Raw genomic sequence first — 23203 nt, forward strand, 5'->3', positions numbered from 1 at the left:
GGCGCACTCTCCGGACTCCCTGCGGTGCGTCGCCTGTGGTGCCGGCGCACTCTCCGGACTCCCTGCGGTGCGTCGCCTGTGGTGCCGGCGCACTCTCCGGACTCCCTGCGGTGCGTCGCCTGTGGTGCCGGCGCACTCTCCGGACTCCCTGCGGTGCGTCGCCTGTGGTGCCGGCGCACTCTCCGGACTCCCTGCGGTGCGTCGCCTGTGGTGCCGGCGCACTCTCCGGACTCCCTGCGGTGCGTCGCCTGTGGTGCCGGCGCACTCTCCGGACTCCCTGCGGTGCGTCGCCTGTGGTGCCGGCGCACTCTCCGGACTCCCTGCGGTGCGTCGCCTGTGGTGCCGGCGCACTCTCCGGACTCCCTGCAGTGCATCGCCTGTGGTGCCGGCGCACTCTCCGGACTCCCTGCGGTGCATCGCCTGTGGTGCCGGTGCACTCTCTGGACTCACTGCGGTGCATCCCCAGTGGTGCCGGTGCACTCTCCGTACTCACTGCACTGCATTCCCTGTGGTGCCAGGGCACTCTCCGGACTCACTGCACTGCATCCCCAGTGCTGCCAGTGCACTCTCCGGACTCACCGGGTTGCATCCCCAGTGCTGCCAGTGCACTCTCCGGACTCACCGGGTTGCATCCCCAGTGGTGCCAGTGCACTCTCCGGACTCACCGGGGTGCATCCCCAGTGCTGCCAGTGCACTCTCCGGAATCACTGCAATGCGTCCCCAGTGGTGCCAGTGCACTCTCCGGACTCACTGCACTGCATCCCCAGTGGTGCCAGTGCACTCTCCGGACTCACTGAACTGCATCCCCAGTGGTGCCAGGGCACTCTCCGGCCTCACTGCACTGCATCCCCAGTGGTGCCAGTGCACTCTCCGGACTCACCGGGGTGCATACCCAGTGGTGCCAGGGCACTCTCCGGCCTCACTGCACTGCATCCCCAGTGGTGCCAGTGCACTCTCCGGACTCACCGGGGTGCATCCCCTCTGGTGCCAGTGCACTCTCCGGACTCACTGCACTGCATCCCCTCTGGTACCACTGCAGTCTCCGGACTCACTGCACTGCCTCCCCAGCGGTGCCGGCGCCCTCTCCGGACTCACCGGGGTGCATCCCCAGCGGTGCCGGCGCCCTCTCCGGACTCCCCGCGGTGCAGCCCCAGCGGGGCCGGCGCACTCTCCGGACTCCCCGCGGTGCAGCCCCTAGCGGGGCCGGCGCCCTCTCCGGACTCCCCGCGGTGCAGCCCCAGCGGGGCCGGCGCCCTCTCCGGACTCCCCGCGGTGCAGCCCCAGCGGGGCCGGCGCCCTCTCCGGACTCCCCGCGGTGCAGCCCCAGCGGGGCCGGCGCCCTCTCCGGACTCCCCGCGGTGCAGCCCCAGCGGGGCCGGCGCCCTCTCCGGACTCCCCGCGGTGCAGCCCCAGCGGGGCCGGCGCACTCTCCGGACTCCCCGCGGTGCAGCCCCAGCGGGGCCGGCGCACTCTCCGGACTCCCCGCGGTGCAGCCCCAGCGGGGCCGGCGCACTCTCCGGACTCCCCGCGGTGCATGCCCAGAGGGGCCAGGGCACTCTCCGGACTCCCCGCGGTGCATGCCCAGAGGGGCCAGGGCACTCTCCGGACTCCCCGCGGTGCATGCCCAGTGCGGCCAGGGCACTCTCCGGACTCCCCGGGGTGCATGCCCAGTGCGGCCAGGGCACTCTCCGGACTCCCCGGGGTGCATGCCCAGTGCGGCCAGGGCACTCTCCGGACTCCCCGGGGTGCATGCCCAGTGCGGCCAGGGCACTCTCCGGACTCCCCGGGGTGCATGCCCAGTGCTAGCAGGGCACTCTCCGGACTCACTGCGGTGCATGCCCATCCCAACCTAGGAAAAGACTACACCTTACCTGCCTCCTGCTGCTCTTTTCAGATACATGCTTGCACAGGGAGCTTCCATGATCCAGTTCTCCTAAACCCTGCTCCATCACTTTACCACCACAGCTCTAACTTGGATAATATTTGACATACAGGCCAAGACTCACAGGAAGCCCCAGTCAATCTCTCAAAATCCTAAGGGACCTAGAACACACAAGCTAACATTACCACCCTATCCAGAAACACGCTCTAACAACTACTCACCTGAAGAAGAGCTGCATGCAATAAGGGCACCTCCTCCTACTATATAGATTGCTTTCCTCTAACAGATCCTTCTAGCCCTTACCTCAAAGAGATGTGCATTTCCAAGTAGAGACCGGTACGCATCAGTCCACAGACTACAACCCACCCAAAGAACCCTGCAACTGACAGAAGGAAAATCAAAGCACTTACCCTAAGAGCAGCCCAGGCAGAAGGAGCTCCCCCTCAGGCCTTGCCTGGGGCTCATATACCATTTGGCCCCGCCCAGCACCCAAACCCAATCACCTGGGAAAGGGGAGGGGCAAAAAACAACAAAGCAGACAGAGCAGGACAAGCAACAGGTGTAGGTTTTTTTTTTTTTCCATATGGTTTTTAGCTCAACACCATGCAGAGTGCAGACAAGAGAACTGGGGTGTTTCTAGAAGCAACAATCCCCAGGCTTTTGCTTCAGCTTTGAATATTGAGAGGACCATACAACCAAGCAAGTAACTGATCTTCTTCAGCCTGCATTAAAGCTTTCTTTCTGCACAGGAAGAAAAATCTAGGAGCACCACAGATGACACACCAAAAAAGAAAAACCAGTTCCATGAAATAACATCACTTACAGGAAAAATCACACACTTGAGTAGGCTATCTGAAAACCAAAAGGCTATGCTCATGGCTCAGCATTTCAGAAACTAGAACCCGCTGACGCCCCCCCAGGAACATGGCAGGAGATGCACAATGCTGTCACAAGTGCTTGCAAAGCCTGCCCGACAGGCCAAACAGACTAACAATGCACCCACCAACTCAGGGCCCACACTGCCATCCGCTCACCCTCGTGCCTCTTTCAAGTTTCCAGCTTAGTCCATGCCCATGACCTGGCCTACAAGAACCAGAGAGAAGGCCACGCCCATGATGGACACGCAAACAGTACAGCTCCTTGCAGAGGTCTCAAGCACAGAGACCAGAGCCAGAAAAAAACCACCCTCAGGTCCACAAAGGCCAAAAGGCCAGGAATGCACAGCAGCCCCTGCAAGGGTAATCACAGACTTATCCTCTACAGATGAGGAAGGTGACCCTGCTCAGCCTCTTCCTCATACTGCCCTTATGCAGTCAAGGCCCTTGCCATGCATACTGAGGCTCTTTGTGAATCCTCTGGACAGTTACGCAAATGCCTTGATATATCTAGAGATTAAAATAGAACGCCCAAATAAGGAACCATACCCCACCATTTCCCAAACACAAGTTAGCCAGCAACCCCTCCTAAAACATACCTCTAGGACGTGAATTCCAAGCACTTAACATCTGGAAGGCTGCAAGGTCTAAAGACTCCACAGCCAGCCAAACCACAGGCAAAAGCTCCAGAAATATAACAAACTGCCCCTAACCCTGGAAAAGACTACACCTTACCTGCCTCCTGCTGCTATTTTCAGATACATGCTTGCACAGGGAGCTTCCATGATCCAGTTCTCCTAAACCCTGCTCCATCACTTTACCACCACAGCTCTAACTCTCTAACTTGGATAATATTTGACATAGAGGCCAAGACTCACAGGAAGCCCTAATCAATCTGTCAAAATCCTAAGGGACCTAGAACACACAAGCTAACATTACCACCCTATCCAGAAACACGCTCTAACAATTACTCACCTGAAGAAGAGCTGCATGCAATAAGGGCACCTCCTCCTACTATATAGATTGCTTTCCTCTAACAGATCCTTCTAGCCCTTACCTCAAAGAGATGTGCATTTCCAAGTAGAGACCGGTACGCATCAGTCCATAGACTCCAACCCACCCAAAGAACCCTGCAACTGACAGAAGGAAAAACAAAGCACTTACCCCTAAGAGCAGCCCAGGCAGAAGGAGCTCCCCCTCAGGCCTTGCCTGGGGCTCATATACCATATGGCCCCGCCCAGCACCCAAACCCAATCACCTGGGGAAGGGGAGGGGCAAAAAACAACAAAGTAGACAGAGCAGGACAAGCAACAGGTGTGGTTTTTTTTTTTCCATATGGTTTTTAGCTCAACACCATGCAGAGTGCAGACAGGAGAACTGGGGTGTTTCTAGAAGCAACAATCCCCAGGCTTTTGCTTCAACTTTGAATATTGAGAGGACCATACAACCAAGCAAGTAGCTGATCATCTTCAGCTGGCATTAAACCTTTCCTTTACATAGGAAGAAAAATCTAGGAGCACCACAGATGACACACCAAAAAAGAAAAACCAATTCCATGAAATAACATCACTCACAGGAAAAATCACACACTTGAGTAGGCTATCTGAAAACCAAAAGGCTATGCTGATGGGTCAGCATTTCAGGAACTGGACCCGCTGACGCCCCTCGGGAACATGACAGGAGATGCACAATGCTGTCACAAGTGCTTGCAAAGCCTGCCCAACAGGCCAAACAGACTAACACAATGCACCCACCAACTCAGGGCCCACACTGCCATCCACTCACCCTCGTGCCTCTTTCAAGTTTCCAGCTTAGTCCATGCCCATGACAAGGCCTAGAAGAAACAGAGAAGGCCACGCCCACGATGGACACGCAAACAGTACAGCTCCTTGCAGAGGTCTCAAGCACAGAGACCAGAGCCGGAAAAAAACACACCCTCACGCCCACAAAGGCCACACCCTCACGCCCACAAAGGCCACACCCTCACGCCCACAAAGGCCACACCCTCACGCCCACAAAGGCCACACCCTCACGCCCACAAAGGCCACACCCTCACGCCCACAAAGGCCACACCCTCACGCCCACAAAGGCCACACCCTCACGCCCACAAAGGCCACACCCTCACGCCCACAAAGGCCACACCCTCACGCCCACAAAGGCCACACCCTCACGCCCACAAAGGCCACACCCTCACGCCCACAAAGGCCACACCCTCACGCCCACAAAGGCCACACCCTCACGCCCACAAAGGCCACACCCTCACGCCCACAAAGGCCACACCCTCACGCCCACAAAGGCCACACCCTCACGCCCACAAAGGCCACACCCTCACGCCCACAAAGGCCACACCCTCACGCCCACAAAGGCCACACCCTCACGCCCACAAAGGCCACACGGCCAGGAATTCACAGCAGCCCCAGCAGGGGCAATCACAGACTTATCCTCTACAGATTAAAAAGGTGACCCTACTCAGCCTCTTCCTCATACTGCCCTTATGCAGTCAAGGCCCTTGCCATGCATACTGAGGCTCTTTGTGAATCCTCTGGACAGTTGCGCAAATGCCTTGATATATCTAGAGATTAAAATAGAACCCCCAAATAAGGAACCGTACCCCACCATTTCCCAAACACAAGTTAGCCAGCAACCCCTCCTAAAACATACCTCTAGGACGTGAATTCCAAGCACGTAACATCTGGAAGGCTGCAAGGTCTAAAGACTCCACAGCCAGCCAAACCACAGGCAAAAGCTCCAGAAATATAACAAACTGCCCCCAACCCTGGAAAAGACTACACCTTACCTGCCTCCTGCTGCTCTTTGCAGATACATGCTTGCACAGGGTGCTTCCATGATCCAGTTCTCCTAAACCCTGCTCCATCACTTTACCACCACAGCTCTAACTTGGATAATATTTGACATACAGGCCAAGACTCACGGGAAGCCCCAATCAATCTGTCAAAATCCTAAGGGACCTAGAACACACAAGCTAACATTACCACCCTATCCGTAAACACGCTCTAACAATTACTCACCTGAACAAGAGCTGCATGCAATAAAGACACCTCCTCCTACTATATAGATTGCTTTCCTCTAACAGATCCTTCTAGCCCTTACCTTAAAGTGATGTGCATTTCCAAGTAGAGACCGGTACGCATCAGTCCATAGACTCCAACCCACCCAAAGAACCCTGCAACTGACAGAAGGAAAAACAAAGCACTTACCCCTAAGAGCAGCCCAGGCAGAAGAAGCTCCCTCAGGCCTTGCCTGGGGCTCATATACCATTTGGCCCCGCCCAGCACCCAAATCAAATCACATGGGAAAGGGGAGAGGCAAAAAACAACAAAGTAGACAGAGCAGGACAAGCAGCATCTGTGTTTTTCTTTGTCTTCTTTCCATCTGGTTTTTAGCTCAACACCATGCAGAGTGCAGACAAGAGAACTGGGGTGTTTCTAGAAGCAACAATCCCCAGGCTTTTGCTTCAGCTTTGAATATTGAGAGGACAATAGGACCAAGCAAGTAGCTGATCATCTTCAGCTGGCATTAAACCTTTCCTTTACATAGGAAGAAAAATCTAGGAGCACCACAGATGACACACCAAAAAAGAAAAACCAGTTCCATGAAATAACATCACTCACAGGAAAAAATCACACACTTGAGTAGGCTATCTGAAAACCAAAAGGCTATGCTCATGGCTCAGCATTTCAGGAACTGGACCCGCTGACGCCCCTCGGGAACACAGCAGGAGATGCACAATGCTGTCACAAGTGCTTGCAAAGCCTGCCCAACAGGCCAAACAGACTAACAATGCACCCACCAAGTCAGGGCCCACACTGCCATCCGCTCACCCTCGTGCCTCTTTCAAGTTTCCAGCTTAGTCCATGCCCATGACAAGGCCTACAAGAAACAGAGAGAAGGCCACGCCCACGATGGACACGCAAACAGTACAGCTCCTTGCAGAGGTCTCAAGCACAGAGACCAGAGCCGGAAAAACACACACCCTCACGTCCACAAAGGCCACACCCTCACGTCCACAAAGGCCACACCCTCACGTCCACAAAGGCCACACCCTCACGTCCACAAAGGCCACACCCTCACGTCCACAAAGGCCACACCCTCACGTCCACAAAGGCCACACGGCCATGAATTCACAGCAGCCCCAGCAGCGGTAATCACAGACTTTTATCCTCTACAGATGAAAAAGGTGACCCTGCTCAGCCTCTTCCTCATACTGCCCTTATGCAGTCAAGGCCCTTGCCATGCATACTGAGGCTCTTTGTGAATCCTCTGGACAGTTACGCAAATGCCTTGATATATCTAGAGATTAAAATAGAACGCCCAAATAAGGAACCGTACCCCACCATTTCCCAAACACAAGTTAGCCAGCAACCCCTCCTAAAACATACCTCTAGGATGTGAATTCCAAGCACTTAACATCTGGAAGGCTGCAAGGTCTAAAGACTCCACAGCCAGCTAAACCACAGGCAAAAGCTCCAGAAATATAACAAACTGCCCCTAACCCTGGAACAGACTACACCTTACCTGCCTCCTGCTGCTCTTTGCAGATACATGCTTGCACAGGGAGCTTCCATGATCCAGTTCTCCTAAAACCCTGCTCCATCACTTTACCACCACAACTGGAACTTCGATAATATTTGACATAGAGGCCAAGACTCACAGGAAGCCCTAATCAATCTGTCAAAATCCTAAGGGACCCAGAACACACAAGCTAACATTACCACCCTATCCGTAAACACGCTCTAACAATTACTCACCTGAAGAAGAGCTGCATGCAATAAGGGCACCTCCTCCTACTATATAGATTGCTTTCCTCTAACAGATCCTTCTAGCCCTTACCTCAAAGAGATGTGCATTTCCAAGTAGAGACCGGTACACATCAGTCCATAGACTCCAACCCACCCAAAGAACCCTGCAACTGACAGAAGGGAAAACAAAGCACTTACCCCTAAGAGCAGCCCAGGCACAATGAGCTCCCTCAGGCCTTGCCTGGGGCTCATATACCATTTGGCCCCGCCCAGCACCCAAACCCAATCACCTGGGAGAGGGGAGGGGCAAAAAACAACAAAGTAGACAGAGCAGGACAAGCAGCAGCTGTGGTTTTCTTTTTTTTTTTTCCCATCTGGTTTTCAGCTCAACACCATGCAGAGTGCAGATAAGAGAACTGGGGTGTTTCTAGAAGCAGCAATGCCTATGCTTTTGCTTCAGCTTTGAATATTGAACACTTCTCTCCTCTACAACCCCTTTCTCAGGAACCAGGCAGCATTCAAGTGACCTGCTTTGCTCCTATTCTGAAGACTATCACAGTCCACCTTGCCTGTGGCACCTGAGAAACAGAAGAGAAAGCAACCACAGCAGCAAAAGCCACAGCACCCTTAGGTCAGTTACTCTCATCCCCTCCTTTACCTCAGCAGCTTACCTACCCCACAGAGCAGATGCTTCCATCTGTTCTCTTTAGCCACTTACAGCACCTCAAAAAGGCAAACTGGAATTTTACTCTATTTGATGTCGTAAAATAACTGCAGTGACAACCGCACCCCAAAAGCAACTGCTACATCTCTTCATCGCCCACCAGAGTCACTCCAGAGGCAGCTCGGCTCATGACATCCTTTATCGCACACTGCGTTTCCGCCTGAACAAAGAAAAACACAGAAGATAAACATTCAGCTGCCACCATTAGCACCCATCCCTCAACAACAGAAGTGACTCCATAGTTCATTTTATCATTTTAAAACAGCAGTCCACTTGCCTCTGTACCTGGAAATTAGATCCAAGCTCAAAAGGAGTAGACAGCATCACCCATGCCACCTGGCAACACAAAAGGACAAAATGACCGCTGTGCTTGCAAGCAACCACCTGCCACACCGCTCCTCTGGCCCAAACAGCCTCACCTCAGACCCTCAGAGGGAAACACTTGAACGTCTTCCCCTGTGGTAGTTTTACTGGGGTGGGCAACCGAGCTCCACCACAATCACTCTCTCACTCAGCCTGCTTCACCATGGTCCTCGGCACAGGCCGCCGGGGACTTCTGCTCCGGCGCCTGGAGTACCTCTCCCCCTCCTTATTCACTGACCTTGGCGCCTGCAAGGCTGTTCCTCACTCCTCTTGCTCTCCCAGCTGCTGCGTGGCACAGCGTGTGGTTTTTTTTTTCCTTTCTTAAATATGCTCTCACAGACGCGCAAACAACATCACTTATTGGCTCCGCTCGGCAGTGGGGCCCATACCTAACGTGGGGCAGCTTCTAGGCTCTTCCCACAGAAGCCACCCCTAGAGCCCACTGCTACCAAAACCTTGCCACATAAACCCACTACATCCCTTCACTTCGGTTAAGGGACGACCAGGCTGACAACACGCTCACCTTCCCTCACTGCTCCGTGACACGGGGATTTCCCTGTCCAAGACTGCACTAGGCACCTGCAGAGACAAGAGAAAAAGCACACCCTGAGGCACCGCACAGCCACAGCGTACCTGCTACAATACCTCCCTCATCCCAGCTCCTTTACCTCAGCTGCTCGTTAGCTCCATCTGAGACAAATGTGCCCGGGCGGCGCTGCGATCACAGACTTATCTTTCATGAATGGAAAAGGTGAGCCTGCTCACTCTTGTGGGAATAGAAATGTTGTTTTTGCAGTGTTACATTGTTTAGAAGGAAAGAATGTGGTATTGTGATATGCTTACAGTGATAAGAAACCTCAGCAGGTGACCTCGTAAAATGCAGACAACCAGACTCCTTAGAGCAATCAGGTAAAAATCACTATGTTAAGTCAAGCCAGATAAGGGGAGAACACATTACCATCTCAAAAACAGGCCGGAAACTGAAGGCCAGGCATTGTCTGTGAAGCATCAGATAGATTGTGAACCTGGATTACCCACTCCACTGGGGAAACACGGGAGGGTCCTGTCATCAAAAAGTGTATAAACTGTGCTTTGGAACCAGTAGGTGCGCTCTCCTGCTTGTGGGGTGCCTGCCATTGCAATCGCGAATAAATTACTACTTCACTGAGATCCTCGCCTGACCCTAAGTTATTGGCTACGGAGTGTTTCTCACAATTTGGGGGCTCGTCCGGGAGCCAGTCACCTACCGGGGAGCCCCACCGCCGCAGCAGCAGGAAGGCATGCCCCGCTGATTTCAGCGGTCCTGTGCATCGATGGTGGCGGACTGCGGAGAGCTGACAGAGGGCCCGAGACTGAATAAAGAGGCAGGATCCATGAAGTAGTGGGGAAGGGAAGAAGGTAGGCACTCCGGGTTTAAGAATTGATCCAGTAACTCTGTGCACAGACCAAGGTAAGAAATATTAAGTATTGCCTTGGGGGTCGGGTGAGACTCTGTGTGATGTGTGATTGAGACGTACTTTTGTACGAAGCAACTGTGGAGTCCTGATCTGCAGTTCCGTAGCTCCACGAGGGTCGCGGCCAGAGACGGACGAAGCGTGAGATAAGGGAGAGAAAGGAAGAGTCTCGGGAAATTTGGTGTATGGTAAGCCCTTGCACAGGGAAGTGCTTGGCAATACACCAGGGAAATTTGGTGTGCGGTAGTCCTTGCACGGGGAAGTGCATGGCAGTACACCAGGGAAATTTGGTGTACAGTAATCCTTGCACAGGGAAGTGCTTGGAAGTACACCAGGGAAACTGGTAAACTCATAGGTGTGCGGTAGCCCTTGCACGGGGAAGTGCTTGGCAGTACACCCCCATTTTCCAGAATCGGAACATTAGTGTGTGGTACCCTGCAGGAGGAAAATTTCTGTAGCAGCACACTGACAAGGGCTAGGAAAAATGGGAAATATGAGTTCCAGGGGACAGGGAAATATCCCTGGGGGAGTGCCTACCGAAAGTTCTTCCTGAAGAATGATAAGAAATTGAAAATATAATCTCAAAATTAGAGGAGATGATAAAAAAAAAATATATGGTTAAATATTGTGTATTAGTCTGGACAAAAGAACCAATTAAGGAAACAGCAGTATTTTGGCCAAAATACAGGCCTGATAAAAATTCAGGCTTTAAATTTACGTGTAAACAATAAGATTCCTTTTTTTTGGAGGAGGAGCCAAGTTATGCTCCCTATAATCCTAATATTGCACCAGTGGCAGCAGCAGCCGCTCCAGGAAAGGAGACAGGGACTGCAATTAACACTGTCCCTAGAGAAGAGCGTACTCTAGGCTCTGGCAAGAATTAGAACAAGGTAGAAGAGGTACTGAGAATTTTGCCTTCCCTGATACTAACAGTACTAACACTAACCGTGTATCCTCTTAAGTGAACTTCCCCCCCTCCTTACCAGCAGAGAGGTTAGGAGTTTCCTAGGACCTAACTTATACTCTGGGGGGGGGGAATTATGTATATAAATATGTTGTTTACAGGGAAAGAAATGGGAATGATCAGGAGGAGAGCTGCTATACAAAAATGGGAAAGAACTCATCCTCCAGGACCAGGGGTAATACCGGCAAGGCAGAAATAACCACTTGCCGATCCTGGCTGGAATAATCTTAGTGTGCAACACAGAAATCATATGAGAGACTTGGGGTCAGAATGAGAAAGTACTTGGGGATGAATCCTGAGGACCCGGTATCCCAAGGACTCTTGAAAGTTCATTTTGTGATTGAAGCCTGGCAAGATACACAGAAAATGCTCCAGAAGGTGGGGGGGATGTAGTGAACAGTCACTGGGGGGCCCTCCTGTGGGAGGCCCTGAACGTGTGTGTCAAGAGGGGAGATGAGAAGGAAAAGCAGAGAGTGAAACTAATGGTATTGACAGTGTAGCAAGTAGTCAGGCAGAGGGTTGGAGAAAGAGGAAGAAAATCTTCAGGGGGAGTCAGGGCCAGGATGGAAAAGAGAGGAAGAGAAATGAAGGAATGGCAGGCAAGGAAAGCTACCCGTGTTGCGGCCTGAATCTTAGCAGGGACAGGCTTTGATGGGATGTTTTAAGTGTGGGCAGGCTGGCTACTTCAGGTAGGAATATCCGGAGTGGAAGAAGGAGGAGAGAAGGAAAATGGGATGAGGGAGAAAGGTATGGAATTAAGTTGGCTAATGACTGAGACTTTGGTGAAAGTACAGGCTGGAGAAAGATAAGAAGTGTTAAAAAGGGTTATTGAAGGTGTTAAAGGTGTAGGATGTAATGTTTGACAGAGCTGTTTTTTGAATGAGTTGGGAAAGTTGAATGAGCAGGGAAAGAGGATGTAGGCATTATCTAAGTAACAGTCTAGAAGTTTTGGTATATTTGCTGTGGTGTTTGGTCAGTTTCCCAAGTATCGAGAAGGGGGGGGGGGGGGACGGGGGGGGCAGCCTGCTCCACCAGGGGCGTCTCCACAGGCCACAGGGGGCTTCAGCTCCGGCACCTGGAGCGCCTCCACCCCCTCCTTCTGTGCTGACTTTGGTGTCTGCAGGGAGGTTTCTCGCTCCTCGCTCTCCCAGCTGCTGTTGAGCAGCAGGTTTTTGTTTGTTTGTTTGTTTTCGTGGATGTGCTCTCACAGAGGCACAGACTGTGTTGCTCATGGCTTGGCTCTGGGCAGCGGTGGGCCCCTCTGGGGCCGGATGAAATTGTCCCTTATCTGCTACGGGGAGGTTTCTGGATTCTCCACGTGGGGGGCTGTCACTGCAGCCCCCCCCAAACCTTGCCATCAAACCCAATACACTGGGGCAGCTAGGTCATTACTGGCCTGTAAAGTATCAGGGATTAAATTAACTAATGAAACCCTAAAAAGTGATGGGGGTAGAAGGGGCTGGGATAACAGTGCCACCTTTGGGGGATACCAAGCTGAGACTAGGGGATAAGATGATCTCTGGGCAATTATTGTATGTACCCAAGGCAGGGACTAACTTGTTGGGAAGGGATTTGATGATGAAATTGGGCATTCAAATAGTAAATTGTTAGACTGGAATAACAGTGGTATTAATGGAGTGCTCTCAGGCCCTGACAGCAAAGATATATTCACCTCTGACTGGAAAGACTCTGAAGCGGGGGCGGAAGCAACAATACATATGGACAGTTTTACCTCAGGGGTTTACAGGGCCACCGATTAATTTGGGCAAAGTTCTAGAACAGATTTTGGAGCAATTCCAACCTCCCAAGGAGGAATTTCTGTTACAAAATGTGTATGATCGTTTATTGTCAGGACAGGAGAAAACAGTTGTGAAGGAAGCTACTAACAAGCTATTCAACTTTCTGGGAAAGCAGGGCTTGGGAGTATTGAAAAATAAATTACAGTATGTAGAAAGAGAAGTCAGGTATTTAAGGCATCTAATGTCTGAGGGAAAACGGAGAATAAATCGAGAGAGTTTTCAGGGAATTGTTGAAAACTAAGAAAGAACTAAAAAGTTTTAAGAGAGATTTCTTTAACGAATCAGGAGCCACGAAGTCTGAGGGAAAATGGATACTCCCTGATGGGAGAGAAATGCTGAATAAAGCACCAATGAGGCAAATATGATGTTTTACATCAAGAGAGTCACTGGGAGATGCAAGCAATGTGTGATGTTGTGCTAAGAAAGTATGTCTGTGTAGGAATATACACTTTAGTGAAGCAAATATGCACAGGATGTACCACATGTCAAAAGGCAAATAAAAAGGTCATTTGTAACTCACCTAGAGGGGGACAGGAGCCAGGGATTCGACCTTTACAAAGTATACAGGTAAACTTTACTGAGTTACCTAAAGGAGGGAGATTTAAGTACTTGTTTGTCCTAATTGACCACGTGACTGGATGGGTGTAAGCTTTCCCCTCTGTATCTGCCACTGCAAACACGGTGGCTAAGGTATCACTGGAGCAAATAGTCCCTAGATATGGGATAGCTGAAAACATTGATTCAGATCAAGGAAGTAATTTTACTTCACAAGTACTGCAAGGGTTAATGCAGGTCTTAGAGATTGAGTGGGATTTTCACACCCCCAGGCACCCCTCCTCTTCTGGGAATGTAAAGCGAATGAACCAGACATTAAAGAAGCAGTTAACTAAATTAGTGTTAAAAACCCAACTTCCTTGGGTAAAATGTTTACTTTTAGCACTCCTACAGGTTCAAACAGCACCAAGAAACGATATAGGAATTTCACCGTATGAGATGCTGTTCGGATTACCCTATCTGGGCAGAAGGGATGAGATACCACAATTCGAAACGAGAGAGATTTCTTAAGAACTGTATTCTGGGGTTGTCCTCTTCTTTGTCATTTCTCAGGACCCGTGGGAAATTGGGTCCTGATTCGGACCTGGAAAGGATCAACTCCGGCCCGAATGGGAAGGACACTTCCAAGTACTACTAACCACTGAAACAGCCATAGGAACTGCGGGAAAAGGTTGGACTCACTATACTTGAGTGAAGGCATCCGTCGACCCTAGTACCTGGGAAGCTGTTCCTACAGAAGACTTGTTGGAAGCTGAAATCGAAGAGAAAAATCTCATAGTGGACTCTGAGCGGGATAAGAGCTTGCAATTGTAAACTAACCTTTTATTTTCACAGGTAACTAATGAGTGTGACTTGTGATTGAGAGAAAGGACAGACCTATAGCGAATTGAAGTGTTCCCAAGGGGGGGTTTGTTATAGTAGTAGTGTATATCTTATTCTTTGTATTGATAATTATTTGGAAACCTAAGGTTTAAAAATAATGACAGGGAAAAATCAATTATTAATTTTGTTTTTAATGATTGTAGGCCTCAGAGAAAGCCTTGGTCAATTGGCAACTTGGAAAAGGCACGACCAGATAATAGTAAGATGGGATACCCCGTCAAAATAGGGGTGAATGTGACAGAGGGTTATGTACCACTATCTGTCATGTTTGGTGCTTGTGAGGTGTTAGCTTGTGGAGATTTAAATGCCCAACGACAATTGAGCAGAGAGAACAAATAACTGGGAGAGACCCAACAGCCAGATTGAGAATAGCTGTATGGAAACGATCCTCTATTTCCATCAGAGAAAGGGAGAAACTCAAGGAGAAAACAGGAGAGAAAACAGGAGGCCCTCTTTGAAACGCAGCAGTTCAAACATTTGAGATTGAAACAGGGTATGGGGATGTGAATGCCTGGATAGAATGGGTCAAATATCCTGTCCAGAGTCTCAACCATAGCAATTGCTATGCTTGTGCCTCGGGATGACCGATTGCCCAGATAATGCCCTGCCCATTGGGGTGGACCAAGGATTCCCAGGGAATGCGATGTATGATTGCACTGTACCAAGAAAAGACTGCCTGGAGAAATGAGGCCTGTAAGTCTCTCTCTTTGCTGTTCCCTTCCTTGCATGATAGCAATATCAGGGCTCCCCCTGTATTCTCCACAGCTATAGGTAACCGTACAGCTTGCCTCTCACGGCAGGGTGTGAGTGCTACCCGGCATCTGGGAGAATTTGCCTTGTGCACGAGGACCTTGAATGCTACCGAGGACTTGATGGGAAACTATTCAAGACTTGAGATCCCCAGGGCAGATCTCTGGTGGTACTGTGGAGGGAAGATCTTACGGTCCACCCTGCCATCTAACTGGGAAGGCACTTGTGCACTTGTTCAATTACCTATACCCTTCACCCTGGCATTTGAAAGAGAAACATCCCAAATACCCAGAAGAAGTAAAAGAAGCTTAGGAGTATCATTTGATGATAGAGCGTACATAGATTCTATTGGGGTGCCTAGAGGATTTCCTGATGAACATAAAGCCAGGAATCAAATTGCTGCAGGGTTTGAGTCACTGTTCTGGTGGGTAACAATTAATAAAAATGTGGATTGGATTAATTATATTTATTATAATCAGCAGAGATTCATGAACTATACAAGAGATGCGATAAGAGGAATCACTGAACAACCAGATGCCACCAGCAAAATGGCTTGGGAAAAGAGAATAGCATTAGATATGATTCTTGCGGAGAAAGGTGGTGTGTGCGTGATGCTGGGCAACCGTTGTTGTACTTTTATCCCTAACAATACTGCCCCGGATGGCACAGTAACTAGAGCATTGCAAGGGCTTACCACCCTTGAAAATGAATTGGCAGAAAACTCAGGAGCAGACACTTCCATCACAGGATGGTTGGAATCTTGGTTTGGTAAATGGAAAGGGATGGTAGTGTCCATATTTACATCCAGTGGCTGTCAAAACTCCTGCTACTACAGTCAAGGTTGTTGCATTATCCCCTGTGTAAGGGGACTTGTCCAGCAGTTAACTGAAACTGCACTTTTGAAACAAATGACCATGGATCCACCACCCTACTCAGATAAGATGATGATATTAGAGAAAATGGAAAGCAAAGAAAGTGAAGAAGAGGAAGACATCTACCAAATTACATCTTAGAGAAAAATTTTGCAAAAATCAACAAATTATAAAAAGAGAAAAGGGGGGAATTGTGGCAATAGAAATGTTGTTTTTGCAGTGTTACATTGTTTAGAAGGAAAGAATGTGGTATTGAGATATGTTTACAGTGATAAGAAACCTCAGCAGGTGACCTCGTAAAATGCAGACAACCAGACTCCTTAGAGCAATCAGGTAAAAATCACTATGTTAAGTCAAGCCAGATAAGGGGAGAACACATTACCATCTCAAAAACAGGCCGGAAACTGAAGGCCAGGCATTGTCTGTGAAGCATCAGATAGATTGTGAACCTGGATTACCCACTCCACTGGGGAAACACGGGAGGGTCCTGTCATCAAAAAGTATATAAACTGTGTTTTGGAACCAGTAGGTGCGCTCTCCTGCTTGTGGGGCGCCCGCCATTGCAATCGAGAATAAATTACTACTTCACTGAGATCTTCGCCTGAGCCTAAGTTATTGGCTATGCAGTGTTTCTCACACTCTCTAGGTAATACTACTCTTCTGCAGTCAAGGAACCGTACCCCACGATTTCCCAAACACAAGTTAGCCAGCAACCCCTCCTAAACATACCTCTAGGACATGAATTCCAAGCACTTAACATCTAGAAGGCTGCAAGGTCTAAAGACTCCACAGCCAGCCAAACCACAGGCAAAAGCTCCAGAAATATAACAAGCTGCCCCTAACCCTGGAACAGACTACACCTTACCTGCCTCCTGCTGCTCTTTTCAGATACATGCTTGCACAGGGAGCTTCCATGATCCAGTTCTCCTAAACCCTGCTCCATCACTATACCACCACAGCTGGAACTTGGATAATATTTGATATACAGGCTAAGACTCATAGGAAGCCCCAATCAATCTGTCAAAATCCTAATGGACCTAGAACACACAAGCTAACATTACCACCCTATCCGTAAACATGCTCTAACAATTACTCACCTGAACAAGAGCTGCACGCAATAAAGGCACCTACTCCTACTATATAGATTGCTTTCCTCTAACAGATCCTTCTAGCCCTTACCTCAAAGAGATGTGCATTTCCAAGTAGAGACCGGTACGCATCAGTCCATAGACTCCAACTCACCCAAAGAACCCTGCAACTGACAGAAGGGAAAACAAAGCACTTACCCCTAAGAGCAGCCCAGGCACAATGAGCTCCCTCATGCCTTGCCTGGGGCTCATATACCATTTGGCCCTGCCCAGCACCCAAACCCAATCACCTGGGAAAGGGGAGGGGCAAAAAACAACAAAGTAGACAGAGCAGGACAAAGCAGCAGCTGTGGTTTTTTTTTTCATCTGCATTTTAGCTCAACACCATGCAGAGTGCAGACAAGAGAACCGGGGTGTTTCTAGAAGCAGCAATGCCTATGCTTTTGCTTCAGCTTTGCATGTTGAAAGCTTCTCTCCTCTACAACCCCTTTCTCAGGAACCAGGCAGCATTCAAGTGACCTGCTTTGCTCCTATTCTGAAGACTATCACAGTCCACCTTGCCTGTGGCACCTGAGAAACAGAAGAGAAAGCAACCACAGCAGCAAAAGCCACAGCACCCTTAGGTCAGTTACTCTCATCCCCTCCTTTACCTCAGCAGCTTACCTACCCCACAGAGCAGATGCTTCCATCTGTTCTCTTTAGCCACTTACAGCACCTCAAAAAGGCAAACTGGAATTTTACTCTATTTGATGTCGTAAAATAACTGCAGTGACAACCGCACCCCAAAAGCAACTGCTACATCTCTTCATCGCCCACCAGAGTCACTCCAGAGGCAGCTCGGCTCATGACATCCTTTATCGCACACTGCGTTTCCGCCTGAACAAAGAAAAACACAGAAGATAAACATTCAGCTGCCACCATTAGCACCCATCCCTCAACAACAGAAGTGACCCCATATTTAATGTTATCATTTCAAAACAGCAGTCCACTTGCCTCTGTACCTGGAAGTTAGATCCAAGCTCGAAAGGACCAGCCACCATCACCCATGCCACCTGGGAATACTAAAGGACAAAATGACCACTGTATTCGCAAGCAACCACCTGCCACACCGCTCCTCTGGCCCAAACAGCCTCACCTCAGACCCTCAGAGGGAAACACTTGAACGTCTTCCCCTGTGGTAGTTTTACTGGGGTGGGCAACCGAGCTCCACCACAATCACTCTCTCACTCAGCCTGCTTCACCATGGTCCTCGGCACAGGCCGCCGGGGACTTCTGCTCCGGCGCCTGGAGTACCTCTCCCCCTCCTTATTCACTGACCTTGGCGCCTGCAAGGCTGTTCCTCACTCCTCTTGCTCTCCCAGCTGCTGCGTGGCACAGCGTGTGGTTTTTTTTTTCCTTTCTTAAATATGCTCTCACAGACGCGCAAACAACATCACTTATTGGCTCCGCTCGGCAGTGGGGCCCATACCTAACGTGGGGCAGCTTCTAGGCTCTTCCCACAGAAGCCACCCCTAGAGCCCACTGCTACCAAAACCTTGCCACATAAACCCACTACATCCCTTCACTTCGGTTAAGGGACGACCAGGCTGACAACACGCTCACCTTCCCTCACTGCTCCGTGACACGGGGATTTCCCTGTCCAAGACTGCACTAGGCACCTGCAGAGACAAGAGAAAAAGCACACCCTGAGGCACCGCACAGCCACAGCGTACCTGCTACAATACCTCCCTCATCCCAGCTCCTTTACCTCAGCTGCTCGTTAGCTCCATCTGAGACAAATGTGCCCGGGCGGGCGGGCGGCGCCGCGCCAAAATGTGCCCGGGCAAAATGTGCCCGGGCGGGGCGGCGCCGCGCCAAAATGGCCCGGGCGGGCGGGCGGCGCCGCGCCAAAATGTGCCGCGCCAAAATGGCCCGGGCGGGCGGGCGGCGCCGCGCCAAAATGTGCCCGGGCGGGCGGGCGGCGCCGCGCCAAAATGTGCGGGCGGGCGGCGCCGCGCCAAAATGTGCCCGGGCGGGCGGGCGGCGCCGCGCCAAAATGTGCCCGGGCGGGCGGGCGGCGCCGCGCCAAAATGTGCCCGGGCGGGCGGGCGGCGCCGCGCCAAAATGTGCCCGGGCGGGCGGGCGGCGCCGCGCCAAAATGTGCCCGGGCGGGCGGGCGGCGCCGCGCCAAAATGTGCCCGGGCGGGCGGGCGGCGCCGCGCCAAAATGTGCCCGGGCGGGCGGGCGGCGCCGCGCCAAAATGTGCCCGGGCGGGCGGGCGGCGCCGCGCCAAAATGTGCCCGGGCGGGCGGGCGGCGCCGCGCCAAAATGTGCCCGGGCGGGCGGGCGGCGCCGCGCCAAAATGTGCCCGGGCGGGCGGGCGGCGCCGCGCCAAAATGTGCCCGGGCGGGCGGGCGGCGCCGCGCCAAAATGTGCCCGGGCGGGCGGGCGGCGCCGCGCCAAAATGTGCCCGGGCGGGCGGGCGGCGCCGCGCCAAAATGTGCCCGGGCGGGCGGGCGGCGCCGCGCCAAAATGTGCCCGGGCGGGCGGGCGGCGCCGCGCCAAAATGTGCCCGGGCGGGCGGGCGGCGCCGCGCCAAAATGTGCCCGGGCGGGCGGGCGGCGCCGCGCCAAAATGTGCCCGGGCGGGCGGGCGGCGCCGCGCCAAAATGTGCCCGGGCGGGCGGGCGGCGCCGCGCCAAAATGTGCCCGGGCGGGCGGGCGGCGCCGCGCCAAAATGTGCCCGGGCGGGCGGGCGGCGCCGCGCCAAAATGTGCCCGGGCGGGCGGGCGGCGCCGCGCCAAAATGTGCCCGGGCGGGCGGGCGGCGCCGCGCCAAAATGTGCCCGGGCGGGCGGGCGGCGCCGCGCCAAAATGTGCCCGGGCGGGCGGGCGGCGCCGCGCCAAAATGTGCCCGGGCGGGCGGGCGGCGCCGCGCCAAAATGTGCCCGGGCGGGCGGGCGGCGCCGCGCCAAAATGTGCCCGGGCGGGCGGGCGGCGCCGCGCCAAAATGTGCCCGGGCGGGCGGGCGGCGCCGCGCCAAAATGTGCCCGGGCGGGCGGGCGGCGCCGCGCCAAAATGTGCCCGGGCGGGCGGGCGGCGCCGCGCCAAAATGTGCCCGGGCGGGCGGGCGGCGCCGCGCCAAAATGTGCCCGGGCGGGCGGGCGGCGCCGCGCCAAAATGTGCCCGGGCGGGCGGGCGGCGCCGCGCCAAAATGTGCCCGGGCGGGCGGGCGGCGCCGCGCCAAAATGTGCCCGGGCGGGCGGGCGGCGCCGCGCCAAAATGTGCCCGGGCGGGCGGGCGGCGCCGCGCCAAAATGTGCCCGGGCGGGCGGGCGGCGCCGCGCCAAAATGTGCCCGGGCGGGCGGGCGGCGCCGCGCCAAAATGTGCCCGGGCGGGCGGGCGGCGCCGCGCCAAAATGTGCCCGGGCGGGCGGGCGGCGCCGCGCCAAAATGTGCCCGGGCGGGCGGGCGGCGCCGCGCCAAAATGTGCCCGGGCGGGCGGGCGGCGCCGCGCCAAAATGTGCCCGGGCGGGCGGGCGGCGCCGCGCCAAAATGTGCCCGGGCGGGCGGGCGGCGCCGCGCCAAAATGTGCCCGGGCGGGCGGGCGGCGCCGCGCCAAAATGTGCCCGGGCGGGCGGGCGGCGCCGCGCCAAAATGTGCCCGGGCGGGCGGGCGGCGCCGCGCCAAAATGTGCCCGGGCGGGCGGGCGGCGCCGCGCCAAAATGTGCCCGGGCGGGCGGGCGGCGCCGCGCCAAAATGTGCCCGGGCGGGCGGGCGGCGCCGCGCCAAAATGTGCCCGGGCGGGCGGGCGGCGCCGCGCCAAAATGTGCCCGGGCGGGCGGGCGGCGCCGCGCCAAAATGTGCCCGGGCGGTGCCCGGGCGGGCGGGCGGCGCCGCGCCAAAATGTGCCCGGGCGGGCGGGCGGCGCCGCGCCAAAATGTGCCCGGGCGGGCGGGCGGCGCCGCGCCAAAATGTGCCCGGGCGGGCGGGCGGCGCCGCGCCAAAATGTGCCCGGGCGGGCGGGCGGCGCCGCGCCAAAATGTGCCCGGGCGGGCGGGCGGCGCCGCGCCAAAATGTGCCCGGGCGGGCGGGCGGCGCCGCGCCAAAATGTGCCCGGGCGGGCGGGCGGCGCCGCGCCAAAATGTGCCCGGGCGGGCGGGCGGCGCCGCGCCAAAATGTGCCCGGGCGGGCGGGCGGCGCCGCGCCAAAATGTGCCCGGGCGGGCGGGCGGCGCCGCGCCAAAATGTGCCCGGGCGGGCGGGCGGCGCCGCGCCAAAATGTGCCCGGGCGGGCGGGCGGCGCCGCGCCAAAATGTGCCCGGGCGGGCGGGCGGCGCCGCGCCAAAATGTGCCCGGGCGGGCGGGCGGCGCCGCGCCAAAATGTGCCCGGGCGGGCGGGCGGCGCCGCGCCAAAATGTGCCCGGGCGGGCGGGCGGCGCCGCGCCAAAATGTGCCCGGGCGGGCGGGCGGCGCCGCGCCAAAATGTGCCCGGGCGGGCGGGCGGCGCCGCGCCAAAATGTGCCCGGGCGGGCGGGCGGCGCCGCGCCAAAATGTGCCCGGGCGGGCGGGCGGCGCCGCGCCAAAATGTGCCCGGGCGGGCGGGCGGCGCCGCGCCAAAATGTGCCCGGGCGGGCGGGCGGCGCCGCGCCAAAATGTGCCCGGGCGGGCGGGCGGCGCCGCGCCAAAATGTGCCCGGGCGGGCGGGCGGCGCCGCGCCAAAATGTGCCCGGGCGGGCGGGCGGCGCCGCGCCAAAATGTGCCCGGGCGGGCGGGCGGCGCCGCGCCAAAATGTGCCCGGGCGGGCGGGCGGCGCCGCGCCAAAATGTGCCCGGGCGGGCGGGCGGCGCCGCGCCAAAATGTGCCCGGGCGGGCGGGCGGCGCCGCGCCAAAATGTGCCCGGGCGGGCGGGCGGCGCCGCGCCAAAATGTGCCCGGGCGGGCGGGCGGCGCCGCGCCAAAATGTGCCCGGGCGGGCGGGCGGCGCCGCGCCAAAATGTGCCCGGGCGGGCGGGCGGCGCCGCGCCAAAATGTGCCCGGGCGGGCGGGCGGCGCCGCGCCAAAATGTGCCCGGGCGGGCGGGCGGCGCCGCGCCAAAATGTGCCCGGGCGGGCGGGCGGCGCCGCGCCAAAATGTGCCCGGGCGGGCGGGCGGCGCCGCGCCAAAATGTGCCCGGGCGGGCGGGCGGCGCCGCGCCAAAATGTGCCCGGGCGGGCGGGCGGCGCCGCGCCAAAATGTGCCCGGGCGGGCGGGCGGCGCCGCGCCAAAATGTGCCCGGGCGGGCGGGCGGCGCCGCGCCAAAATGTGCCCGGGCGGGCGGGCGGCGCCGCGCCAAAATGTGCCCGGGCGGGCGGGCGGCGCCGCGCCAAAATGTGCCCGGGCGGCGGGCGGCGCCGCGCCAAAATGTGCCCGGGCGGGCGGGCGGCGCCGCGCCAAAATGTGCCCGCCAAAATGGCGGGCGGGCGGCGCCGCGCCAAAATGTGCCCGGGCGGGCGGGCGGCGCCGCGCCAAAAGGCGCCGCGATCACAGGCTTATCTTTCACGAATAGAAAAGGTGAGCCTGCTCACTCTCTAGGTAATACTGCGCTTATGCAGTCAAGGAACCGTACCCCCACCATTTCCCAAACACAAGTTAGCCAGCAACCCCTCCCAAAACATACCTCTAGGACATGAATTCCAAGCACTTAACATCTAGAAGGCTGCAAGGTCTAAAGACTCCACAGCCAGCCAAACCACAGGCAAAAGCTCCAGAAATATAACAAACTGCCCCCAACCCTGGAAAAGACTACACCCTACCTGCTTCCTGCTGCTCTTTGCAGATACATGCTTGCACAGGGAGCTTCCATGATCCAGTTCTCCTAAACCCTGCTCCATCACTTTATCACCACAGCTGGAACTTGGATAATATTTGACATACAGGCCAAGACTCACAGGAAGCCCCAATCAATCTGTGAATATCCTAAGGGACCTAGAACACACAAGCTAACATTACCACCCTATCCATAAACACGCTCTAACAATTACTCACCTGAAGAAGAGCTGCATGCAATAAAGACACCTCCTCCTACTATATAGATTGCTTTCCTCTAACAGATCCTTCTAGCCCTTACCTCAAAGAGATGTGCATTTCCAAGTAGAGACCGGTACGCATCAGTCCATAGACTCCAACCCACCCAAAGAACCCTGCAACTGACAGAAGGAAAAACAAAGCACTTACCCCTAAGAGCAGCCCAGGCAGAAGGAGCTCCCCCTCAGGCCTTGC

General features: G+C 55.3%; 1 long non-coding RNA gene across 6 annotated transcripts; it reads right to left on the reverse strand.

Moving 5' to 3' along the window:
* Positions 1 to 1407: 1407 nt before the first annotated feature.
* Positions 1408 to 23193, reverse strand: LOC136791856 (uncharacterized). 6 transcript variants are annotated; one of them, XR_010834742.1, is made up of 7 exons: positions 22738 to 23147; positions 17970 to 18626; positions 17259 to 17844; positions 17060 to 17138; positions 9128 to 9183; positions 8527 to 8577; positions 1408 to 8401 (listed from the first exon to the last, which is right to left on the reverse strand). It is a non-coding gene; the product is annotated as an uncharacterized lncRNA (long non-coding RNA). The 6 variants fall into 6 exon arrangements; XR_010834741.1 differs by having other exon boundaries at positions 17060 to 17844; positions 23052 to 23193; XR_010834737.1 differs by having other exon boundaries at positions 17060 to 17844.
* Between the last annotated feature and the right edge of the window lie 10 nt (positions 23194 to 23203).

The sequence above is a fragment of the Anser cygnoides genome, chromosome 13, assembly GCF_040182565.1.
Source record: "Anser cygnoides isolate HZ-2024a breed goose chromosome 13, Taihu_goose_T2T_genome, whole genome shotgun sequence".
Lineage (NCBI taxonomy): Eukaryota > Metazoa > Chordata > Aves > Anseriformes > Anatidae > Anser > Anser cygnoides.